Raw genomic sequence first — 9,952 nt, 5'->3', positions numbered from 1 at the left:
GTCAATTTGTTAAGCTTCATAAAGATGACCTGATGGAACTAACCAGATCTTTCCATTCTATATAACTTCCACCTTCCTTTAGTAGCACTACTGTCTAGTCTTCCCTCATAGTTCTTCACTTCAGTTCTTCTTAATTCCTTTTCCTACTATAACAACGTTGAAGTGCATTTCCTGCCATCATAATAACTGCAAATCAAGTAAATCCAACATTTATCCTTCAGACCTCTTCTAAAACTACTGTGTCAGGAAATCTACATAAATCAGCTAATTAATGGTGGCTAGATTGAGGGGTAGAAGGAGAACTGGTACTTTTTTGTATTTAAAATAATAAAAGTAAAGTTATATTATAAAGGTATATTTTATGCTATCCCTCTGCTCCCACACTTCATATGGCATTTGTCCTCTTGGACTGTAAACTGTTCAAGATAAGAACATATGTATTTGTACAGCACCTAGAACAAATGTGGTCCAATACCGATTGAAGGTTCTGCAAACTAGTATAATACGAAAAAGTAATAACAACTAACATCCAGATCAACCTCAAGTCACATCTCACACCAACCAAACATCTCAGTACGCAAACACTCTCAAAGATCCCTCTCCTAAACAACAGACTCTCAATTCCAACCTATATCCAACCACAGTATGTAAATCCGGTACCTTACACCCATAATCAGAGTTCAGCAAGATTAAGAGAAAGTGTGTGTGTGTGTGTGTGTGTGTGTGTGTGTGTGTGTGTGTGTGTGTTCACGCAGTGGTAAAGTCTATAAACTATTATTTGTAAATGAAAGAAAGAGCAAAGGTTGTGCATTTGACTAGTAATATGAAGAACTGGATGTGGTGATTGTTGTTGATTAGCTTCCACATATCCTATTTTGTCATTTAAAGGGCTGATAAAAATCAATAATTTAAAACTAAAAAAATATTCACACATACCACAGTCTAAATGCTCTTCATAAAAACTTTGCTAATTTTACCAAATGATTGTCAAACACACTTTAATCTATGGTTTTAGTGTTTCTGTACCAAGAATTCAATCTATGCTTGAAAGGACTAGTTGTTTGCAAGCCAAATCTAATTTGTGCCATCTTTCCATTAGCAAGGCCTAGAATGTTTGCCAACACTATCTTAACTGCATATTCAATAAGCTTCTTCCTGCCAGACTGACAGGATCCTACCTGGTAGGGTTACCAGTGGTTTATTAAATATGCAGACATTCAAAATGAGGTGATACTGTGTTTGACAGTTTCTGCAAACTGACATTTTCATTTGCTTGGTTTCTTGTAACAACCCATCATGCAGATATATTACTTGCTGAAACCTCATAAAAATACAGTTTCTCCTTGGGCTGCAAGCATGAATTTATAATCAAGCTTACACACCAGCCCCTTTCTGTTTAGCAGAAAGAATGTTTCCATAGAGTAAAAACAGACTCTTGTCACTACACAATACCATATGTGTGAACAGCAAAGCAGGCAAGCAAGCAACCAAAAAACAAAACCAAAGCAAGCAAGCAAACACTTTGCCTTTAATATCGCTTTTTTATCATATAATTAAAGTTTTGTCCTGCATGGGTAGTTTTTACATCAGAAATGTGAGGTTCCAACTTGCTAGTCTTGCCTAGAGCTAGAGGATCAAGAATCAATTAACTAGGGGCAAGGAAGCACAGTTCCTTCAGTCCTTCTACCCCCACCAGGTATGTCATATCACTCTCTCCTCCCTGACCTCAAGCGCCTGCTACTTCCATATTCTTCCTATTTTATTGCAACTACGCCTCACCTCAGTCTGTGAAGCTGTGCTAAGGACAAGAGGGTGCCACACAAAATCGCATTTATTTGTGCATCGCTAAGACTGCTTCTTTTGGAAAAATGTTGAAGACAGACTATCAAATGAGGTTAACATTTCAGCAGCGGCACTCAAAGGCCTCCACTGTGGGAGAGAGGACTGAGTCTCATTTAATGAGAACTTCAGCTTAGGTTTCAGCTTTCTGTGATGTCACACTCCTAGTCATCCAAACACTGCCAAAGTCCGTCAGGAGAAGTCAGGCAAATCAGGAACTGTTTAACTGTGCTTCCTTTGATTTCACTTGGTTGGTTTTAACCTATAAATCCCTAAAGGGTGTGCAACCTGGAGAGACTGCCTCTTTCCCTGTTATGTACTGGCACAAGCTATAGCCCTAGAGCTGTTGGAGCTGGAGCTCCCTCAGTATAAATGAGATGGAACAGATGACATGGCATTGTTAGTGAGAAGTCCTCTATCTGGAGTTTGCTGCCCCCTGGTATCTGCCAGACCCCATATTTGTTAACCTCCCAGACATGCTGCAAAGCCCAATATCAAGACCATTGATGAAGGTTAATATTTCAGACCAATCCTTAATTTGTTTATATTGTGATTTTTAATTTTTGGGCTAGACATCTGGAGCACTGGCTGGACATCTACAATTATATAATTTGAATAAGTAAATAGATACAATTTATAATGTCTCAGTTCTTCTTCTTTGGGGGGAAAACATTGAGAAGGTGTGGCAGGAACAACTTCATCAGCATTGAGTCTTTAAGCCTGGGCTTAGACTATGGTTTGTCATATTGGTTGACTATATCTTCCTGCTTAGATGAAGATCAGATTCCACTTTGATTGTGGATGTGTCAACTTCTTCCACACTGTTGTCCGTGTGGTGTTGACTCATCTGTGGTTCCAAGCAAAAAGTAGACAGAATTCGTCTTGAGAGGCTCTGTTCTTTTCTTCCCAAGACATCCACAGAGTAGTATGAGGCAGTTCTTCCCATGCAATTTATCATAGATTTCTTTTCTATTCTGTCACCCATTCTGTTCAAAGTGTACATCTTGGGCAAATAGGATGCCACCTTCGCTCCAAGGTATACATTATATGAACATCCTGGACAATTGACTGAAATAACCAACTTGCACAGACCAAAAAGCTATCAAACAGTAAGCCACCCAGAGTCTCATTAGAGACAAAAGCCTTTTACCTGAGTTGTCCAGTCCCCCAAACTGAAATAAATGCCACTGATTTTGCACAAAATAAAAATAAATTCAGTATGAATTCAGTTTAGATCATCTCTTCAGCATTTAACTGTTTGTTTTTGTTTTTTGCTGTGCAGGCAGGCATTTGTTCAGCCTAAAACAAATGATTCTGCTGGAAATCATCTCACCCTGCACAGAGACAGCATAATTTTCATCTTTTTCAAGTAATAGTCAGGGCTATTTTGCTTTCAGAAAATAATTATCTGCACAACAAATCAATCTCCTATGTATATGTTATAGGCTGATTAGTAAAGTATGATTTTCTGGAAGCACACACGTCCAAGGAAACTAAAATACATTAATTGACTTTTTCATACTATGCATAAAATGTAAGCCTTACAACCTCAAGATGGAGACTTTTGTTAGGGCTGGTGGGAAAAAGGATAGTAGCTTCTTTAAGGGTCCCCCCACTTGGGAGTTGGGAGGAGCTAATACTCGGGAAAAGGAGAAACCATCACCTGAGCTGGTGAGCAGGCATGTCGGTCTCAGGTAAGCCACTGGCCTTGCACATCTGGGGGAGGGTATATAAACCCTGCCGCCCCCCAGACCATGACCACTTTTATCCCCAGTCAGCAGTTCCCATCCTCCCACTCTTGGGATTAACACAGGATTGGGTGTTGTGGTCTACAGGGGGTCCGTTCCGTGCAGCTGAAGGTGGATTTAGGGGGAAGATGTCCCCTAAGAAGCTGAGAAATGGGGTTGGGGGTCCTAACATCTGGTACAGTGAGGAGTTCCAGCCCCTTAACCCTGGTTCAAGGGGAGGCATTGAGGTTCTAGGAACAAGTCGGGACCAGCTGGGGAGGGTACTGGGGGTTGGGGTGTGATAGCAGCCCTCCACCAGGTGGCAATGATCATGAAGAAAGGATCATGTGCATCTTGAGTTATTGCCAATTAGTACCCAGACAAATAATAAAGTTGCAGCCTAATTAAACCCTGCCTTGCATCTTGTCTGTCTTTCCTTGTTTCTGGGATAATGTGTATCATGTAAAAGCTTCTGCCTTATTCTGTAGCCAGAGATTTTTCATTTGACATGATTAGTGTAAGTGGAGGACAGAGAATTGTAATCTTATTTTGGAGTTTGATATAAACAAGGTCACTGTGTAAATCCGAACATATCAACTTCTGTTCTGAGGGGAAAAAATAAGTCTTAGTGTGATACTATAAAGTTTAATTGGGCCACTGGGAAAAGCTATCTCAGGTAAATGGCTACACTAGATGTTTCTTTACTACCATGTATAGATTTTCTTCTCCTTTGAATGCATCAGTTTGGGTTACATATTCTCTTGGAGACTCACGTTTAAATAATGCATAAAGTTTCTCTTCTTTTATACAGTATCAATACAACATGCAAGAGTTCAGCAAGATGTTCTTGCCGGGAAATGAATATCTGGCTCAGCTGTACAAGACTCAGATGACAAACAGGGATGTTTTCCCCAGAAGAGTGCTAATCAGCACAGGCTGTGTTTTATGCACTATACAGGACGCTGCTCTTGTTGCTGCTGCACCACTCTCACATAATATTGGAACGTGATTATACTGGATATTTAAGCTCTCATGTAACGTCTGCGTACATACAATCATGCAAGAAGTTTAAAGCTTTAAAACATTTTTATGTCTAACTGAAAAGGTATAGAGCCACCGCACCTTCAGTATTGCAAAGTATTAACATTGGATTGTATCAAAATTTCAGGACAGGAAATAACATTCCCTTTGAGAAGGTAGAGACAATAGCAAAGAATATATCTTCCACAATCAGCAGCAATTAGACAGTTGCTCTCCCTCCCAACCATAAACACTAGTCCTTACTGAAAATTCAACTTGGAATTTTTGAAAGGCTTTAAAATCCAATCAATATTCTGGTTTGTATGGAGTAAACCACATCTGAAACTGTTACCCTCAAATGCTCACTTTGCTGTCCAGGGTGAGGATTCAAAGGGGCTGGCTGGAAAAAGGCTCTCCTGACGGAGCCAGGCATTGGATCATCTACCCCACTGCCTCCATGGAGCGCTTGGCCTCTGCCTTTCCCTCTTTAGTCTTGAGATTCAGTTTGGTATAGCCTCAGTGTCTTGCATAGCTTGAGACTCCCTCACATAACTCAGGTGAGGAAGCGGACAGAGACTCCGGCTATCCAGGCAAGTCCCTTAGCTGGAGGTTTAAGGAGGAGTGGAACTGAGGTCTTATTGATTTCTGTTATGTCTAAGGTCAGTGTGGCCATCTTGAATTTGGCACTGTAACCCCCTGCTGGGTAATGGTGGATTACTTTTTCCTCAGATCAAGTAAATGGTTAATGAATTAAGCTGCAGCCACCACATTTAACCCACATTTCTGAGCCTCATTACATTTATAACATCTGTTTTAAAATGTTAGTAAACATGTCCAGAACCTATATTATGCAAAGCCATTGTTACAGTTGTGCTGTGCTTGAATTTTGGGATGTCATCATGCCGTATCCCTGCTTTTTAAGTTGGAGGATACTATCTTTTTCACTTACTTATATGGAGCACCGGCTACCACTCTTTAAGGGATGTGGCTCTAAACAGTTGATTATAAAGTGACCTCACACTAAATAAAAATATGAGGTTGAGTGAGAAAATGGCATCTTTGACTCATCCAAGGGTGCAGTTGTGAAATCAAAGGATGATCTTTGCAACCAGTATCTTCAGTATTTAGCTGAGTGAATTAGGGCACAGAGCCCTCTTAACTTTGATTTCCTTTGCTTCTGTCACCATCATAATGTTTTATTTAAACTTAGTTTTAGTATGTTAGAAAATGAATGGCAGCTTAGAAGCACACTGCACCATGAACAGAGGCAATATGTAAAACAGACACTGTCAAAAATATGCCCCATTAGTATCTGTTTCCTTACCCTCCCAAAATAGAAAACAGTGGATACATTTGCTTAAGATAAATTATTTCTGTGGAAGAAGTGATCAAGATGATGACTTTGTGACTGACTTTCAGAAGCCATATATACATAAGGAGAAGCTGGGGGTGGGGCGAAACAGTGTGGCAGAAAAAAGAAAGGCAGTACAATAGAGTAGTCTCCACAGAATAAAATATCTGCATATTTTCTATAGAAAAACAAGGACATATTGTGAAACAAAGTATCTGTGAAAGACAGTAAATAGTCCCAGTTCCAGGGGCTTCCATGAAGCACATATGCTAAATTAAAAGTAAGGAGTTGCAAAGATATCCTGGACATAAAATATAGTGATTAAGCACTAATTCAGACATTTCCAGGACACCTGTTTATTAGGGTTTCTTTTTCCGGAAGGGGGTGAGGATGGACTAGGGGGCACTGCCGGAGGGCAGTGGCCTGAAGAGAACGCTGCCGAGTGGGGAGTAACGCGGCTCCAGACACCAGCAAGGAACAGATGACGGACGGGACACCACCAGCAGAGGGCGCTCCCCATGGACCGAGCTAATTCCCAGAACAACCAGTGGGAGGCGCTGCGGTGATGAGTCCCCACCTTATCACACTGTGGAAAGCACTTAGCACATTGTTGGCTCTAACACCAACAAATTATTAACAATAACTCAAATCTCCATGTTTAGGTTTACTCCAAAGATATAACACTATTATCAGAGTTTGAAGGAGTACAACCACGCTTTAACAATCACAATTTCTAAGAAAGTTAATTGGAAATAAGAATGCCTAGGTTTACACCTTCTTCAGAAGCCTGTCCAGGCTCAAGATACATCTAGAAAAAGCCACTAAACAAGGGTGGACAAACTTTTTGGCCCGAGGGCCACATCGGCGTTGCAAAACTGTATAGAGGGCTGGGTTGGGAAGGCTGTGCCTCCCCAAACAGCCTGGCCTCTGCCCCCTCCCACTTCGCACCCCCCGACTGCTTCATGGCGGGCCATGAATGCTCACAAAATTAACAATTCAGAGATATTCAAATAAACTTTATTTAATAAAGATACGTTTTAGTGGAAACAAACATAAAACCTTACTACTTATTATAAATATACCATCATAACAACGTGTTACAATAATTAAACCAAACCCTAACCCTTTCCATGCCCTCTTTGATTAATGGGAACAATGCAGCTGGTCACCCTTTTTTACAATGGCATCAAAGTCCGGTGTCATTCTTGTTGTGGAAATCCGCAATACCGAGCTGAGATGCTGATCAGTTAACTTGAATCTGTAGCGAGATTTGTTGTAATTCAGCAGGGAAAATGTTTGTTCGCACATGAAGGTGGAGCCAAACAAAACAAGGATTTTCTGTGCCACTTTGCGGATATTTGGGAACTTTGTTTCACTCAAGGAGGCATAAAACTCATCCAGTTTTTCTGAATTATACTTTTCCCTCAAGGTGGAATCGCACTGGAGAGCATTGAGCTCCAGTTGTCATTCTTGTGGGGCTTTCTTGTAGTCAAATGACAGTGGGCATGACACCAGCTCCAGTGTCTTCTCTATTTTCTCAAAGTCAGATAATTGACGAGAAAATTCTCCATGCAAGTCGCTCAAAATTTTGCTGTACTTTTCTCTCTGCTCTGGTGACACTTCCAAGTATTTCAGTGTTGGAAAGTGAGTGAACACTTTGTCCTTAATTTGTTTTGAAAACAAGACTAACTTGGCTTTGAAACCTGTCACAGTAGAATACAATTTGTGTACAAACACATTCTTTCCTTGCAGGTTTACATTAAGTTCATTTAAGTGTGCCAAGATATCCACACCAAAAGTGAGGTTGCACACCCAGTTTGAATTCTTTAATTCAGGGAAATCATTTTCTTTCCCCTGCATCTCCAGAAAAGTGCTAATTTCATCTCTGAGCTCTCACACTCACTGCAATACCTTTCCTAGGCTGAGCCAGCGGACATTTGTATGATAAAGTAAGTCCTGGTGTTTGGCGTCAGTGTCTTCAAGAAGGGAAATTAATTGTCAATGATTAAGTCCCCTCACTGTTATGTAGTTCACTATTTTCACTACTGTGCGAACAACACGATCCATGTCCAGGACATTTTTGCAGAGGGCCTCCTGATGTATAATACAATGCAGAAAAATCACCTCTTTATCAGGGTCGTCTTCTTTTACTTTGTCCTGAATTCTTTTTAAAAGTCCTATGTTTTTCCATGTTAAATTTGGTGATTCATCCGTGGTTACATTTGCCAGTTTGCTTCAGGGGAGCTTCAGATGCTCAACTCTTCAGACACCCTCTCGTATAAATCCAATCCCTTAGTTGTGCCTTTCATTGATTCCATTGATAAAAATTCCTCTGTGATTTCAAATTTGTCGTCAATTCCTCTGACAAAAATCAGTAACTGTGCTGTGTCCTCAATGTCAGTGCTGTCATCGAGAGCTAATGAAAATAATGTAAAGCCCTGTGCTTTCTTGTTCAACTCAGAAGCCAAATGTTCATCAATCACTTCTACACAACGAGTAACAGTTCTTCGTGACAAACTAATGTTCTCAAATTTGTTTTGGTATTCCGGGCACAGCATGCCAGAAGCATCAACCATGCATTCTTTCAAAAACTCCCCTTCAGCAAAAGGCTTATTTTATTTAGCGATTTTAAACACCAGAACGTAACTTGCCTTTGAAATGACTTCCTGAATTGCAGATTGTCGCACATAAATATTTCGCTGAGTTTTTAAGTTTGTGGCGAGTTCCTCAGCTTTTCTTGCCCTTTCCTCAGTTGTTAAATTGCTGCCATAATTAGGATGTTTCATTGAAAAATGGGGATTCAAGTTGTACTCCTTGAACACCGCGATGCTCTTCTGACAAAACAGGCATACAGTCTTTGAGTTCACGTTTGTGAAAAAATATTTTGTATTCCATTCTTTGTTGAAAACCCGACACTCATTGTCCACTTTTCATTCTTTTTTTGTTTTGTTTTTTTTTGGCAGCATTCATTTTTCAGAGGGAAAAGAAAATCCTAATGGCTGCCCTTATTTCAAACTGCTGTTTTACAAGATGTCATGCACTGTGAAAAAACTGGACCCTCTCTCTAGCCTGGATTTGTTGGGTGTCAGCACCCCTGACAATTTTGAGCCATGCCACTCTATCCCAGAATCCATGTGGACAAGAAGAGGCAGGTGTAAACTCACCTGTAACTTTATGCCCCAGCATTCCCCCAACAATGTTCTTACTGTTGTACTTTGAGTTCTGTTTGCATAGTTGTGTTCATTAAAAGTTTGTATATAATAAGGGATGTTACCTCGGTGTGGCGAGAGGACTCATGAGGGGTGGCACGTGGGGGGCTTCATGGGGTGGTACTAGGGATTTCTACGGGCCCTGCTGGCAGTGTGACACCAAGGCAGCTGTGCCACGTGCAGAGGAACCCAGACGGGAGCAGCTGTGGCACTGGGCGGTTTCCCTCCACACGAGGCCTCGAGGGTGGGGCCATAGGAAACCATGAGGGGATTTGGCACACTGATGCGTAGGGGTGGTGGGGTCATACCTGTGCAATGTGGCATTTTGCATGCTGAATCTTCCTCAAAGATGGTGCTCAAAATGAACTGCTCATCACTGAGGAGCGCTGGGCAGAGCGCAGCAAGCCCCTGGTCACGCTCCATCGGAGCCCCAGGTGAAGAACAGCAACCCCCCTGGTCCTGCTCCCTGGGCAGGAGCGCCAGGTGGAGCGTGGCAAGCCCATGGCCCCACTCCCTCAGCCAGAGCGCAGCAAGCCCCTGATCCCACTCTCCCTGCCAGAGCGTGACAAACCTGCTGGTCCCGCTCCCCCGGAGTGTTGGGCAGAGCGCGGCAAGCCCTCTGGCCTCACTCTCCCTGCCAGAGTGCGGCAAGCCCCTAGCCCCGCTCTCCCTGCTGGAGCACCAGGCGGAACGTGGCAAGCCCCTGGCTTGCGGGCCGGATAAAAATGGCCTGCCGGCCATAGTTTGCCCACCCCTGCACTAGAACCTACTGCTAGATTTTTGAAAGATCCAGAATGGTATAAGTA

The 9,952-nt window shown here is 42.0% G+C and overlaps 1 pseudogene; it reads right to left on the bottom strand.

Annotated features, from left to right (window-relative positions):
• Window positions 1-7,401: 7,401 nt before the first annotated feature.
• On the bottom strand, window positions 7,402-8,513 carry LOC113406063 (annotated as a pseudogene).
• Window positions 8,514-9,952: the final 1,439 nt, after the last annotated feature.

This window comes from Terrapene carolina, unplaced genomic scaffold (assembly GCF_002925995.2).
Source record: "Terrapene carolina triunguis isolate 2854851 unplaced genomic scaffold, T_m_triunguis-2.0 Scaffold22, whole genome shotgun sequence".
Classification (NCBI taxonomy): Eukaryota; Metazoa; Chordata; order Testudines; family Emydidae; genus Terrapene; species Terrapene triunguis.
Note: the sequence above shows the minus strand (reverse complement) of the source record. Positions and strands in the feature narration are given on the sequence as shown.